Genomic DNA, 15,763 nt, shown 5'->3' with positions numbered 1-15,763 from the left:
TTTTTCCAACTGAACTCTCGTCAATAGTTTGAAGAGAAAGTTGTGGCAGCAGATTCACACATATTATCCCATTGATCTTGCGATATTTCAATTTTCAACTCTTTCTCCCATCTTTTTAAAAACATAGTGAGTTGACATTCCTTTGGTACTCAACAAACCCTAATAGAGTTTAGAAATTATAGATCTACACAGCCTAGAGTAAGCCTGAGAGACTAGTTGAATTATCTCATTGCACTCTGAGACAGGATCTTTCAGTATATTCGAAAAGAGATATTGTCTGAGTTGCAGGTATCTAAAAAAGTCTCCTTTTTCTAAGTCACTTTTTTCGTTGAAGTGTTTGAAAAGTTGGTAAAGTATCCAGTACCTTGCAATATGCTGTTATTCCTTTGTGTAACCAAGTTTTAAAAGTTGAGTCCAACTGGTATTTGGTTGGACAACTTTAGTTCCTTGACCATTTCAAACCAGGTCATTAGTGTATATGATGCCAGCGGGTTTAGATTTCTTTCACATGCTGTCGCAAGTTTCTGATCCCCCATCAAAGCCTGTATTGGGATGGTTCCACACATGTTTTCCATTTCTTTCCATTTAGCCTCACAAGTATTCTCACACCACTGTATTACTGTTTTAAGTTGAGCTGCTAGATAATAGACACCGAGATTTGGGAGAGACAGACCCCCTTTTTCTTTTCTGATCATAAGAGTACTGTATTTAATTCTGAGTGCCCGTCCTCTCCAAATAAACCGAGATATATGGTTGTCCCAGTCACAAAACTGAGCAAGAGGGATTTTGACAGGCAGGGCCATAAATAGATATAATAATCTAGGTAAAACCGACATCTTAATGACTTCAATTCTTGCTTTAAAGTCTAATATGCCTGTTGCCCATTGTGGGAGGTTTTGTTTAATTCTCTTGTTTACAGTTTCAAAGTTCTTTTTATACAAGTCATTTGGAAGAGAAGTTAGCCATACTCCCAAATATTGGATATTTTCCTTGGACCAGTCAGTAGGAACTATATTTATAGGTTCTGCTGAGGGGTGATAGTTAAAAGTTAAAACTCATAATTTGTGTTTTCCCAATATTTAGCCTGTATCCTGAATAAATACCAAACTTGCTTAATAACTAGCCCAGATGGATTGTTCCGGGTTCAAAAGATATAACAGTATATCATCAGCATACAAAGCTATTTTATGTTCTTGAGTTGATTATGATACCATGGATATCATTACTTTCCCGAATTGCCTGGGTGAGGGGTCAATGTAAAGGGCAAAGGGTTGGAGAGAGAGGGCACCCTGACAAGTAGATCTCTCCAGGCTTATCTGGTCTGTTAAGCGTCCATCTATTTTGATTTTAGCAGTGGGTGATGAATATAATGTTATAATGCTATTAATTGAACTTTCTGAAAAGCCAAATCGTTCCAGGACTAGGAATAAGTATTCCCAACTGACACAGTCAAAGGCCTTTTCTGCATCTAAGCTAGCCAATACTGCTTAATATTTATTCGCCTGTATGTTCCGAATTACATGAAGGGAGCGCCATATCCAGAAAACAACGTGGGCTATATTAATAATTGGCGAACATTTTGGGGAAAACCTGGTGTGATCCGGAGAGATGGCATCCATACCACTTTGGATGGAGCAGCTCTTCTTTCTGGGGAACCGGCCGAAGTGATTTGTTCTCCAAACCTCTGACAACCCAGGGTTCAGACCAGGAAGCAGGGTCGTAGTTTAACACTCCTCTCTGCAACTTCTGTACTGCTACCCACCCATTACCCTATTAAGACAGTGTCTCGCCCACTTCCAAAATTGAATAGATCAAAAAATAATCTCAAACGAGGAAATCAGCAAAATCTAATAAAAATAAACACAACTCAGACTAAAAATAAAAATAAAACAATTAAATGTGGCTTACTGAACATAAGATCTCTCTCTTCAAAGAATTTGCAAGTCAGTGACCTGATTTGTGACAATCAGATTGATTTATTTTACATCACAGAAACCTGGCTGCATAAAGAGGATTATGTTACTATAAATGAGTCAACTCCTACTAATTATATAAATTTTCACATTCCATGATTTAGTGTTAAATACAGATAAGGTTATTATAGTGGGGGATTTTAACATTCATGTTGACACTGAAAGTGATAGCTTAAATATAGCCTTTAATGCTATCTTAGACTCAGTTGGCTTTGCTCAAAACATTAACAAACCCACCCACATTTGTCTTCATTCTCTGGACCTTGTGCTGACATATGGCATTGAGTGTAAAGACATAACAATATTTTCTCATAACCTTGTCTTGTCTGACTATTTTTTAATAACCTTTGAGTTTGATTTAACTGAGTACTCCACACCTGAAAGAAAATTTCATTATAGTAGATCATTATCAGACAATGCTGTAACAACCTTTAAAGAATCTTCCACTTTTGATTTCCTCATTATCACAAAAAAACACAGTAGAGGGCAATAATTTTGTTTCTGCCCCTCCACAAATTGATTCTCTTGTTCATAGTGTTACTACATCATTGCGTGGTGCATTAGACAATGCAGCCCCCTTGAAAAAGAAAGTAATTATTCATAGGAGTCTGGCTCCCTGGTTTAATTCAGAGCTACGTACTTTAAAGCACAATGTTAGAAAATTGGAGAGAAAATGGCACTCTACACACCTAGAGGATTCTTACTTAATTTGGAAAAATAGCCTACTGTTGTATAAAAAGACACTTCACCAAGCTAGAACAGCTTATTTCTCATCATTAATAGAAGAGAACAAGAATAATCCTAGGTTGTATGTTAGACCCAATCCCAACCGATCCCAACCAAATTATTTAAGGAAGCGTTCCCTCTGATTACCAGCCCCATTTTAGGTATGATTAACCTATCCTTAGTAAATGGATATGCTTTTAAGCTTTTAAGATAGCTGTAATTAAACCTTTGCTTAAGAAACCTTCGCTTGATCGAGATGACTTAATAAATTACAGACCTACAGGGGTTGGACAATGAAACTGAAACACCTGGTTTTAGACCACAATAATTTATTAGTATGGTGTAGGGCCTCCTTTTGGGGCCAATACACCGTCAATTTGTCTTGGGAATGACATATACAAGTCCTGCACAGTGGTCAGAGGGATTTTAAACCATTCTTCTTGCAGGATAGTGGCCAGGTCACTACATCAGGTCTGCGTTCACCATCTCTAGCTCGTTCACTCGTTGCTCTGCTTCAGTTAGTCTTGAGCCATGATTACGAATATCTGTATTGACCTCCTCCAGCTACTTGTTCATCTCACTCTTAAAGCTGATCAAGTCCTGCTTTATGTCATTTCTCAATGTGATGACCTCGTTTTGCATTTCTTTAATATTGTTGCTTAGGTTCTGGATAGCCTTTGCAGTTGTTAGCTAGCCTTCTTTGCTGGTCTCCGTGGCCTGCATCGTGCTGGGTTTGTTTTCGGCGTTAGCTGGATCAGTCCTTGCTTGACCGTCACTTTTAGTGTCCCCCAGTCTCTTTTTCAATCTTACTCCACGCCTAGTATGTCATTTGGAGTTTTCTTAAATCTGACCAGGACAGTTAAAAGTTTAGTCCGCCATCTTGAACCGTTCCACCGGAAAACCTCATTTCTTTTTTATTGTTATATTAATGACCTGAAGTATGACATTTTTTGTCTCTATACAGCTCATATAAGGGGCCCCAAATTGTCAAACAATTTCCTAAATTACTTGGAAATTAGATGATAGTACATCTATTTAACATTTCGAGCAGAGTTTAATCTTCATCATTACAGACAGAGCATCTACATAACGTAGTATGAGTTTAAGTATTGTTATCATGAAGTCACTGCTGCAACATTTGAGTAGCCTATCTTCCTATGCCATAGAAATGCATGACAAATATGCAACGGTGTGATAGGGGTACAAGGAAATGTTTTTTGAATAACCGCAAGATTGAATATAAGTAGAAAGGAATGTTATGTGGCATTTCAAAAAATAATAGCTATGGTTTACAACCAGTAATCACTGACAGACAGAGGCAATATCTGTGTTTACTATCATTAAAGATTCCTCCTAGAAACAGAACCCGTGGTAGGGGTCCTAAATGTCACGAATGACATTAGTTCATAGATCTAAAAGGTTCAGGCTTCAGTCTTTTTAGAAACATCTTAAAGACACCAGCTACATGTTTTACATTTCACAAATCTATGGAATTTTATGTTTGGATAAATAACAATATCATAAATTATTTTCTTGTGAAAAATAATCATCCTATACCACAAGAAACCTTCTCTACCTTGTTCATGGCTTCTTTGTGTTTATCTGCAAAACAAATCAGGTGGAGCATTTATGTCTCTGTTGACATGATGTTCCTGTCAAACCATATGAAGAATGTGATGAGTGTGGCTGAAGTGACATGGGATGAAAAAGATCCAGAATATGAAAGGAGGAGAAGCAATGTTGTTTGGTTCTGTGGGTGGGTTGTGTTGCACAGAGATATGGAGAAGACAACAAATACTCAGCTGAAGCTGACTCCAGCTTTGGTACTTTATAAGGAGGTGGCAGCAGTACAAACAGGTTTGACACACTGAGCTGCTTTGACTTGTTTTCTGTGTTGTGGATCACAGAGTTGTCAGAAATACTGAAAATTGCAGCTGCAAATTGATAACATAATTAAGACTAATACTTAATGTTTAAACATATATTTAACAGTCTCAACGTATTTCTGGGTAATGTTCATAATGTTTATTTAGCAAATCTCACTGTACAGATAGAGAGAGAGAAGAGAGAGGTTACCTTAGGGATGATTCCGGAAAATCTCTCATATATCACATCAAAATTTTAAATGTGTTCATTTTATTTGATTCTTTTCATTTATATTTGTGTGTGTTCTGCTAAAAGGAAAAAGTGGAATAACACCTTTAAACTAAATTATTGAATAAACAGACAAATTCAGTTTTTTAAGTACTTATGGTGCAGAGTATTGAATATTTTTGCTGTTCTGCTGTCTATAGAGAAATACTGGGAGTTTAACAAGCTGATTCTAGCTGCATAATTAGTCGGTCTATCAGCTCTAGGAAACAGTCTGCTTAACAGACATGATGCTCAAAGCTTGGGAACTGTAGCTTCAAAATGTTGTTAGCGATGGGGTTGCTCCTTTGGTTTTCACACAACGACTTCTATGTTATTTAGAAACATTTCCAAAGATCCAAATCCGTTTTGTCATGTACGCAAAGAAAAAGTGTATGAACCATTTTTTCAGCCAGCTAACCAGCAGTTCGCAGCACTTTGCATTACTCTATGCTTCATTAAGCCAGAGAAAACTGCCCTCTGGCATCTAATGAAAAGGTATTTAGACTATAGGAACTATATGACAAAAGTTGTGACTGGTTTGAAAACTTTTTAAAACCTCAGCATACCATGACACTATTAGAATGACCTGTGTCTAGCCCTGAGACGATACAGTAGGGTAACTAGAGTTTTCACCTTCCCTTAAAATGTTTTTGTTACATCATGAGCAAAAATGAGAAGGAGCAGTACTTTACCATAACGGAGAGAATAAACTGAAGTTCATATGTGGCTCGGTACAAGGCAAGGTCAAAGCATAAACCAGAGAGGTAAGTGTAACATGGACTGAACATAAAAAATAAAAGCTGGTTGAAGGTGAATCATGCCTGTTCAGATTACAGATACAGATGTGTCTTTGTAATTTACCAAAATCTCCAGATGAAAAGGAAGAAATCAGCAGTTGTTGCATCTAGTACAACACCTCCAGTTTGGTTGGTGACAAAGCCCAGTTTCCCAGTCAACCACGATTGAAGACTACCAAGGCAGCCCAGCTGCTAAAGGTCATTGTATTCATCAGTTGCCCACTGCCTTCCAGTTTGATGGAGAGCAGTGTAAAGAAAGGATTAGTGGTTAATATTTAGCAAGGCCATAAAAGTACTAATGATTTACATGTAAGCTTAAATTAGTAAAACAATCAGTTCTGCTGATCTGCAGAGTGGGTTCACAAAAAAACTACAAAGGTGCCTTTTCTAAAACGTTTCATCTTTTCTGCTGCTTCTAAAGTGATTGGTGAGCACAAAAGGTTTGAGTTTAAACATCCAATAGGACGCTGCGGAGGACTGAAGACTAAAACGTCTCCAGCATCATTTAATTTTTTATCTAAATGAAAAAGGAGTTTCACATTGTGAGAGAGACAAAATGTGAAGAGGAAACGAGAGACTGGAGAATGCAGAGAGAATCAAATGCCAACAGGTCAGTGGTGGAAAGCCTCAGGCTGAGGCACAGATGCAAAGCTCATTAAAAACAGACGGATTTCTCTGAGCAGAGGGACAATACGTGGCGAGAGAAATCCAATGGCACTGGTATTTTCTGTGAGGTAGAAAGGTAGTAAAGGAAACCGACACAATAACAACAAGAAAAACAAAAGGGAATTTGAAGTAAAAACTTAAAGGCAGAAGGCAACAGTAGCATGGATGATGTTTTTCTTGCTCTCAACCACACGAAAGAGAAAAGAGGAAGAAAAGAAAAATCCTCAGGAGTTTTTTTTCCAATGTTCTGTCATTCATTTAATTGTCAAAAAAACCCCAAAAAAAGCTATGCCCACATGCTGTTACTCCTTCCCTCAAAATGCCTTTCAATATCCTGCATTGAATTTTTTTTCCAAGGAAACAAACTGAAGGGAGAAATAATTCTGTCACAGTTTGAGCATGTCTAACTGGAGCCTACTTGTTTGTACATTAAATTTATTCCTTTTCTTGTTTTAAACATTGTTTAGGGAGTCTGTTCTCACTGCCAAGGCCAGCACTCAAGATGGTCTCAGCAGCTTGTCAGAGATGCAGGTGAGCATTTCAGGCCTGCAGATATGCTGAAGGTTAAGATGCTGATTTGAGTGGCTGGATGAATGCTTGCCCTTTGGTCTTCTGCCTCTTTATTGATTGCAACACACTTTGAGTCACAATTATTTAAGCATGCTTCTCTCAGAGAGTTTGAAGAAAAAAAGCCTAAAGTCAACACTGAGATTGTGCATATCCACATCCCTGTGGTCTTCTTATTTTTCTAGTGCCGTTTGAGTTTCAGAGTGCTGTACTTAAGTGCATTAGATGAAATAAGTGAGTGTTATTGCTTTCCTGGCAGACAATCACTAATGTTGTGTGTGTTTTTTTCCCTGTCATTCATTATTGTGTAGCGATGCTCAACTGCTTCTAATGAGAATGAAGAGTAACATTGTCTTTATTGGCAACCAGGTACAAGAGGGTATTTTTTGGAGCGAAATTGGGGCCATAAAGTATGTTCAAAAGAAAAAAATTTGAACCTGAAAATTAAAAGTTTGTTCAAACGAAAAACATTTGAACCTGAAAAATTATTTTGAACCTCCCTCCAAAAAATGTGAAAACTGGAAAAAAAGTTTTGCAACTGAAAAAAAAACCAGATGTGAAACTGGAAAAAATAAGTTCAAAACTACTTTTCAGATTCAAGTTTTTTTTTCGAACTTGCAGATTTTTTTTGTGGCTTCAAACTTCTGGCCCTGTTTTGGCATGGGGGGCGGAGCCTCAGATCACGGGGGTGCGGAATCATGACTGACAGCTCAACACAGCGGCTGAATAATATATTCCCAGCTGTTGCATTCAGGGACTGTGGAAACTGGGATTATCTGTATTTCAGATAATACATGATACATTAGCTGTCAGTCATGATCCCGCACCCCCGTGATCTGAGGCCCCACCCCCCACACCAAAACAGGGCCAGAAGTTTGAAGCCGAAAAAAAAAATCCGCAAGTTCGAAAAAAAAAACTTGAATCTGAAAAGAAGTTTTGAACTTTTTTTCCCAGTTTCACATGTTTTTTTTTTCAGTTGCAAAACGTTTTTTTTTCCAGTTTTCAGATTTTTTGGGGGGAGGTTCAAAATAATTTTTCAGGTTCAAATGTTTTTCTTTTGAACAAAATTTTATTTTTAGGTTCAAATTTTTTTTTTTTGAACAAACTTTTATTATTCAGGTTCAATTTTTTTTCTTTTGAACAAACTTATTTTTCAGGTTTCAAATTTTTTTCATTTGAACAAACTTATTTTCCAGGTTAATTTTTTTTTCATTTGAACAAACTTTATGGCCCCAATTTAGCTCTACAGTATTTCTTTCTTGTAATTCACAAATGAACTACATACATATTTTTTTTAGAAAATGAACATATAAGACCTATCCTTGTATTGTGCTTTTCAAGTTGAATGTGGTTTTTCTTAGTTTGAGAGATGACCATTAATACAGGTCCTGTGATATTACCTCTTGATGGTTCATTTTACAGCTGCATAAGTGGTGTCTAGGTATCAAATTATTCACTTCAAACTGCTTCTGAATGACATTAAAATTGTTATAAGTATAAGTTATAAGTAGTAATGACAAGCAGATTCACATGATCTTCTTGGTTTGATAATTTGGAGATTATTATGGTTTTTTACATTTGAATACATTCCAGTTGTCACCATTGTAATAATAATTATTGAATGCACCAACATGCACAGCACACACATACTGTAGTTTAGAAAGAGCAATTTTAACTTCATATTAAATAAAATAAGACACAGCAAACAATATTAGCTCAAACTTTAAAATGTCTTTATAGGCTGATGGACATGCAAGTGTTTTGATACACTTGTAAAAGCAGCAGTTGGGCATAGCTCAAAGATTCAGATGCTTTAGATAATTCAAACAATGCTGTTGACAACTATAAAACAATAACTATAAAATGAATGTATTAGAGAAAGTATTAAAGAATATATAGAAATTCCCAATCAATCGAATTTTAAACTGACCAGCAGATGACTGAAGGAGATAAAGGTGATGGACAGCTGCATCCGAACTTGTTTTCCATATGATAACAAAACAATCCTTGTGAAGGCATAAAAAAATTTACAACAAACACCCACATTTGTTTGACTGATAGATATCTGATCGGAAAAACCGATTTAACATCGCAACAGGTCTGTCATGCACTGATCTGCTGTGGGTCACGAAAACATCCTTCAACACAAACACAGAAGAGATGCTTTCAGAAGGAAATACATAAGAAATAAACTTGATCTGTCGTGTCAGATTGAGAGATGATCTAATTTGAAATCTTAAACCATCACTGATATTATGTCTGTGTAATCTTATGACATCACATATTCTCAAAGTACCCACACTGTTTTCTACCACAGCCCACGAGGAGTAATTAGTTGTGAGCACATTACTGACAGTCGAATTAATTCACTGCATCAAATTAGCTAATACACCATCCAAATTGGGGAATTATTAGCCTATTTCATATCAGATGAAAGGGATTTTAATGATGTGATGGTGCCATTACAGTACATAATTTACATGATGGAGAAAATAGGCTGATGAGCAGATTTTAGCATTAGAAAAGCATATCCATATTAGGATCTGAACTGTACATTTTGCATCCTGAACTTATGGTAGCCTCTTAAACATATTTGTGTGTTAGACTTGGACATGCAGGACTGTAAATGAAACACCTGAACAGAACAAAAAAAAAACAAAAATATTTTTTAAGGACATTAAAAAGCCAATTTGCTCAAAGTGCTAAAAAACATTGAACCAGATGGAATCAAATAGTAGCTGTGTTTCTGGCACTTTTTTATTTACTGACTAATTGAAATGAGTAGTGACAATTGTAAATATTTTGTCTTGATTAACTGATGTCCAGCAGCGGCGTGCTCAATGTGCGGGTGGATAATGTCCCCAGATTCAAGGTCAGTTATTCTTTCAGCCAGTTAACAAGGGGAATAACCGCAGCTTGTGTTTGGCTGATCTAAAACCAGCTTTTCTGTGGCAGTAAAATTTTAGTGGAAAACATGAAAAGTTGTGGCTAAAAAAAGGAAGGAATTGCATGGAAACAAATCCAACAGATAAATTGCTTCAATTAAGCATGTTTGTGACAAAGTAGTCTTGTGTTTATTCTGGGGACATTGGGTTAGGTTGGGTATGTGGGTTCCTGAAGGTCTTGGCTAACATCATCCAAACAGAGGAGTCAAATGAGAAGAGTTGTCAGGCCAAACCTTTAAACTTTAAGTAAGATTTATTCAAGGGTTTCTCCCACTTCTTTTTCTCACCAATACACAAATATAAATTACCAGTGTGTTTTGTTTGTTTGCTCTTGTGTTTCTTTTCCTGGAGATATTACCAAATGTTATACTGCAGGATTTAATTAAAACATGCCAGAGGATGGTGTGAAGAACCAAGTCACATCTCCTGATGCCAAAAGCAGCATCCCTCGGCTGTCAGGGCCAATTTCGGTTTTAGCCCAGAGATGTTCCACAAATCCACATAAACCACATAAATAAGCAGATGTAAACAGTTCATCCTGTTTTCCTCATATCAAACATTGGGTTGGAAGTGATGATGGGATGAGTAGACACAGAGCAGAGTTAGTGGGAAACAGCAGAGCTATTGTTCTGTGCTCTGAGTTGTCCAAGCAGGCAAGTTATCTTCCCATTGTTGTGGCTCATACATGTTCCACTGCACCCTCCCATTTGTCCTGACAAAAGTATTAACATGCTCTTCATCCCTGCTATCTTGACAACAGGAACCTTTATGCTGCTGTGTTCACCTCTGGGATGAATGAGACTCCTGTTGGTGAACTTTGCTTTGAGAGGTCAGTTTGACTAGCAAAATGCTATACAGGTCCTTCTCAAAAAATTAGCATATTGTGATAAAGTTCATTATTTTCCATAATGTCATGATGAAAATTTAACATTCATATATTTTAGATTCATTGCACACTAACTGAAATATTTCAGGTCTTTTATTGTCTTAATACGGATGATTTTGGCATACAGCTCATGAAAACCCTAAATTCCTATCTCACAAAATTAGCATATCATTAAAAGGGTCTCTAAACGAGCTATGAACCTAATCATCTGAATCAACGAGTTAACTCTAAACACCTGCAAAAGATTCCTGAGGCCTTTAAAACTCCCAGCCTGGTTCATCACTCAAAGCCCCAATCATGGGTAAGACTGCCGACCTGACTGCTGTCCAGAAGGCCACTATTGACACCCTCAAGCAAGAGGGTAAGACACAGAAATAAATTTCTGAACGAATAGGCTGTTCCCAGAGTGCTGTATCAAGGCACCTCAGTGGGAAGTCTGTGGGAAGGAAAAAGTGTGGCAGAAAACGCTGCACAACGAGAAGAGGTGACCGGACCCTGAGGAAGATTATGGAGAAGGGCCGATTCCAGACCTTGGGGGACCTGCGGAAGCAGTGGACTGAGTCTGGAGTAGAAACATCCAGAGCCACCGTGCACAGGCGTGTGCAGGAAATGGGCTACAGGTGCCGCATTCCCCAGACCTGGGCTACAGAGAAGCAGCACTGGACTGTTACTCAGTGGTCCAAAGTACTTTTTTCGGATGAAAGCAAATTCTGCATGTCATTCGGAAATCAAGGTGCCAGAGTCTGGAGGAAGACTGGGGAGAAGGAAATGCTAAAATGCCAGAAGTCCAGTGTCAAGTACCCACAGTCAGTGATGGTCTGGGGTGCCGTGTCAGTTGCTGGTGTTGGTCCACTGTGTTTTATCAAGAGCAGGGTCAATGCAGCTAGCTATCAGGAGATTTTGGAGCACTTCATGCTTCCATCTGCTGAAAAGCTTTATGGAGATGAAGATTTCATTTTTCAGCACGACCTGGCACCTGCTCACAGTGCCAAAACCACTGGTAAATGGTTTACTGACCATGGTATCACTGTGCTCAATTGGCCTGCCAACTCTCCTGACCTGAACCCCATAGAGAATCTGTGGGATATTGTGAAGAGAACGTTGAGAGACTCAAGACACAACACTCTGGATGAGCTAAAGGCCGCTATCGAAGCATCCTGGGCCTCCATAAGACCTCAGCAGTGCCACAGGCTGATTGCCTCCATGCCACGCCGCATTGAAGCAGTCATTTCTGCAAAAGGATTCCCGACCAAGTATTGAGTGCATAACTGTACATGATTATTTGAAGGTTGACGTTTTTTGTATTAAAAACACTTTTCTTTTATTGGTCGGATAAAATATGCTAATTTTGTGAGATAGGAATTTTGGGTTTTCATGAGCTGTATGCCAAAATCATCCGTATTAAGACAATAAAAGACCTGAAATATTTCAGTTAGTGTGCAATGAATCTAAAATATATTAATGTTAAATTTTCATCATGACATTATGGAAAATAATGAACTTTATCACTATATGCTAATTTTTTGAGAAGGACCTGTATAAGTTCAGTCCAGTTAGCTCTCTCAGGCCTAGATTTTTAACATACAAATTTAAAATGATTTAAATCTAAGTTCAAGCCTAAAAAAACAACAAAAATGAAAGAGCCAAAATAGAAATGCGTTTAAACTAAGTACATCCTAAAAATTCCTAGCTGAATGGGTGTGTACTTTCTTTTTACTGTGTAAATAATACCAGTTTTAGAAGCTGAATTACATGCTGGAATATTTTTAGGAATTTTATGGTAAGTGTTCTGTGAATATGTTCTTTTTGTAGTGAATCATACCTGATTAGATGAACTGCTTCTTTGGCCTCCTGTTAATATGAAGATAATGTGTTAAATTGTATGTGTTATGTTTTGCCATTTTAGGGAGAATCTGGTTCATGATTATTTTTACAGCATATTAATGCCCCTGAGGGCCCCTAGCTAGGGGCCCCTGAGGGCATTAATCAGAAATTGTATGAAACTAGGGCTTCATAATCCTAGAAGGGTTAGTGGTGATAATATTAATAAATATTGCAATGATGATATCAGTTGCAATATATAGCTATTTTCTTCCTTTCTCTTCCTCATCTGTGCTTCCATCACTCTGTGACCTTTAGCATTTTGGGAAATGGCATTTGTGTCCAGTGTGGGCATCTGTTGCCATGAGACTCTGTCCAACTGTGTAAATATTACATTAGCATGAAAAATGTAAGTTCATAATAGTTGATATATATTAACCAGAAGTTATTGCATGCCACCCCTTAATTAGTCCAGGTAGGAGCCAATGCTTTAAACACCAGGTGTGTTATATCAGGGAGAGAGCTCTCCCTCCTGTGGTTGGAATGTATGTGATGCTGTGAACTGGAATGAAATGTTTTGAAGAACGGCATAAAAAAAAAAGTCAGAGCTCTACAATTCCTGGATTCTGTCTGATTTATTTCCTCACAAACCAACAGTTACATTAACACATAATAATGAGTTGATAACTTAATGTAATACGTTGGTCCACATTAAAATATAGAAAACAATCTTAACTCAATAATATGTTGATTTTGAACAGACATTTCTGCCTTAACTTAACATAGAAGTGTAATCAGTTATTACAACTTAAAAATCTGGACATGCTTGTTCAGCAGATAGACCATGCTTGTTAGAAGAAACGTGTGGAGCAAGAAAACTTCCAAGACTCGGTAAGTAGTAAATCTTTTTTTATTCAGTTAACTTTGAACAGCTATTTACTCAATCAGCACAAAGGAAAGCCAACACTTTTGGAAAAAATTGAATGTTTTTCCTCAAATATGGTGGTAACATTTAAGTTAGACTTCTAGCTAATTGGTGTCGCCATTCGGCCATAACATTAAGTTGTGTTTTATGGTGGCAGCCAAATTGTGTTTTTGGTTCTGAATTTTAGTAGCAGTAGTTTTACATGTTGCCATGGCGGCAGCAAGAGCAGTCTAACAAAGTGCAGGCACATGCCAACACCACAGGAATGCTCTTAAAATTATTTAGTTGTCTAGTTGTTTTAACAGCATTTGAGTGTGTAATCGACTAAAGCCAGTTTCTTTATAGTAGCCTAGTTAGCAAGCTTTTCTTTTCTTCTTTAATATTCAAAAAGGTTCAAATAAATTTGACTGTATTGCTGATGTGGCACAAGTTGTAGGGACTTTCTTCTGAATGACCTAAGTAATTTAAACAGAGCCTAACTAGTTTTTAAAATGAAGTGGATCTGTAAAATTTGCAAATTTGAAACACAAAGAAGGACGGTTCTCTTAAAGCATTATAGACTTGGACATGGTCATGGTGGAGAATCTCTCCCTTGTCTTTATTGGGAGTGTTATTGCTCATTTAAAACATCGAGCAGCCTACGAATCCATCTGTCAAGAAGTCATTTGAGCCCTGAGACAGTGACATTGTCCACTGTACTACTGTTAAGTGTATCTAAATAATTGACAAAATAATTGCAGGTGGCCAGAAATGCATTTCAAAATCAATTGTATTATTGTTTAGTCTCCTAGATGCATTAAAAGGCAGCTGTTTGCAAAATTTGTTATAATGGAATACTGTCAGATAATAGTAAAATAGGCAAATATCTGAATGTAATTAATACCGGTAATTGATGTAATTATGTAATGTAATTTTGATGTAATTATCAAATACACATCTTTCTGGACAAGCTGTTCAACATTGTTTTTCGTATTCACAGGAAAATTCTGTGGAGAGGGAGGTCGCCATCCGTTGCTTAATGCTGTATCTATGGGAAAAGGAGGAGGAACTCATGAAAGAAGAGGTAAATCAAGCACCACTGTACTTCACAGTGATAGAGATGTTGTTTTTCCTACTGATCATTGTGGATGGCAGGCACCAACAAAATGACAACACCACACTAAGACAAAAAAAGGGAAACTACATAAAAACAGGAAGCTATTTACATAAAGTAACCATGTGCCATTTTCCAACCCACTATAAACCCTAAAAACATTCCAATTAATTCTGTCCAACCAGGATGGTGACGGGAATAGTACGGATGAATTGATGAAGATTGTCACAACGCGAGGTGGTTCTGATCCAGCCTGTGCAAAGATCGTCCTAGAGGGAACAGAGGTCCTAACAGATGTGGATATTCCCGAGCCTGCGCCTTGCTGATGGGGCTGATGTTGGGTCTTTTGAGATAGTTTTACTGGGCTGTTTTATGTAATTTCTGTAATTTACTGTTTTTGTGCTACCAACATGTCAATATACAGTAATGTATGAATAAACAGTTTGATTATTAAGCTGGAAATTGTAATTTATTCTGACTTAGATAAAAAAGTTATTAGTACTAAAAAAAATAAGGTAACAATTTGCATAGACATTTCTAAGTAGAATCAAAGGAAAATAAATGGGTTAGATTAACAAAAATAAAAATCTTTTATGAAATGAAAATTAAGTTGGTTCAACTTAATCAAGCTTGTAGAGGACAAAGCAAAGCATGTTGCCTGTACTAAAGTTGTGTGGTGTATACTCAATATTGGCTAAGTTGTAATAACTTAAGAAAATCTATGCAAATTGTTACATCATTTTTTTTATGTTGAGCCAGCACATAATTTTTTAGAGTGTACTTCACCTGAGACTATAGACTCTTCATGCATGGCTTTACTTATTTTACCCACTGTTACTGTAAAAGACATGGAGCGCACACACTGGGGTGAAAACTGTTGGCATGAACTTGTAGGTTAGTTGTGTTGTGAATTCCTGGTATTTTTCTATGGCAAAGGGTTGGGGTGATGGAGCAGAACTTGCCTCTTGTAATGGCTGCAGCAAACTGCCCCTTCTTCATTGGCTAAAATGCCTCAGACTTAAGAGCCTTTGTAAAAGTATAAATATTTATGAAAACACTTTATACATTTCCAAGTGACACATTTGAAAATGTTTATAACAATGTGAGACAGATCAACAAGAGAAATCCTTGTTACAGATAATCCAACATTAAATGACTAACAATAAGTAGGACAAGAGAGGCAACGATGCAGTGGAGATGAAGAGTTTAACAAATAGCTTGGACATTTCAA

At 37.2% G+C, this 15,763-nt stretch overlaps 1 protein-coding gene and 1 long non-coding RNA gene across 2 annotated transcripts in view; one reads left to right on the top strand and one right to left on the bottom strand.

The window, feature by feature from the left end:
- Positions 1-15,763, bottom strand: part of asic1b (acid-sensing (proton-gated) ion channel 1b) — a 238,420-nt gene that overhangs the window by 117,223 nt on the left and 105,434 nt on the right. The window lies entirely within an intron of this gene.
- Positions 13,332-14,986, top strand: LOC124856906. Its single transcript, XR_007035450.1, has 3 exons — positions 13,332-13,405; positions 14,419-14,502; positions 14,718-14,986. It is a non-coding gene; the product is annotated as an uncharacterized LOC124856906 (long non-coding RNA).

This window comes from Girardinichthys multiradiatus, chromosome 20 (genome assembly GCF_021462225.1).
Source record: "Girardinichthys multiradiatus isolate DD_20200921_A chromosome 20, DD_fGirMul_XY1, whole genome shotgun sequence".
NCBI lineage: Eukaryota > Metazoa > Chordata > Actinopteri > Cyprinodontiformes > Goodeidae > Girardinichthys > Girardinichthys multiradiatus.
This window is presented reverse-complemented; position numbering and strand designations above follow the sequence as displayed.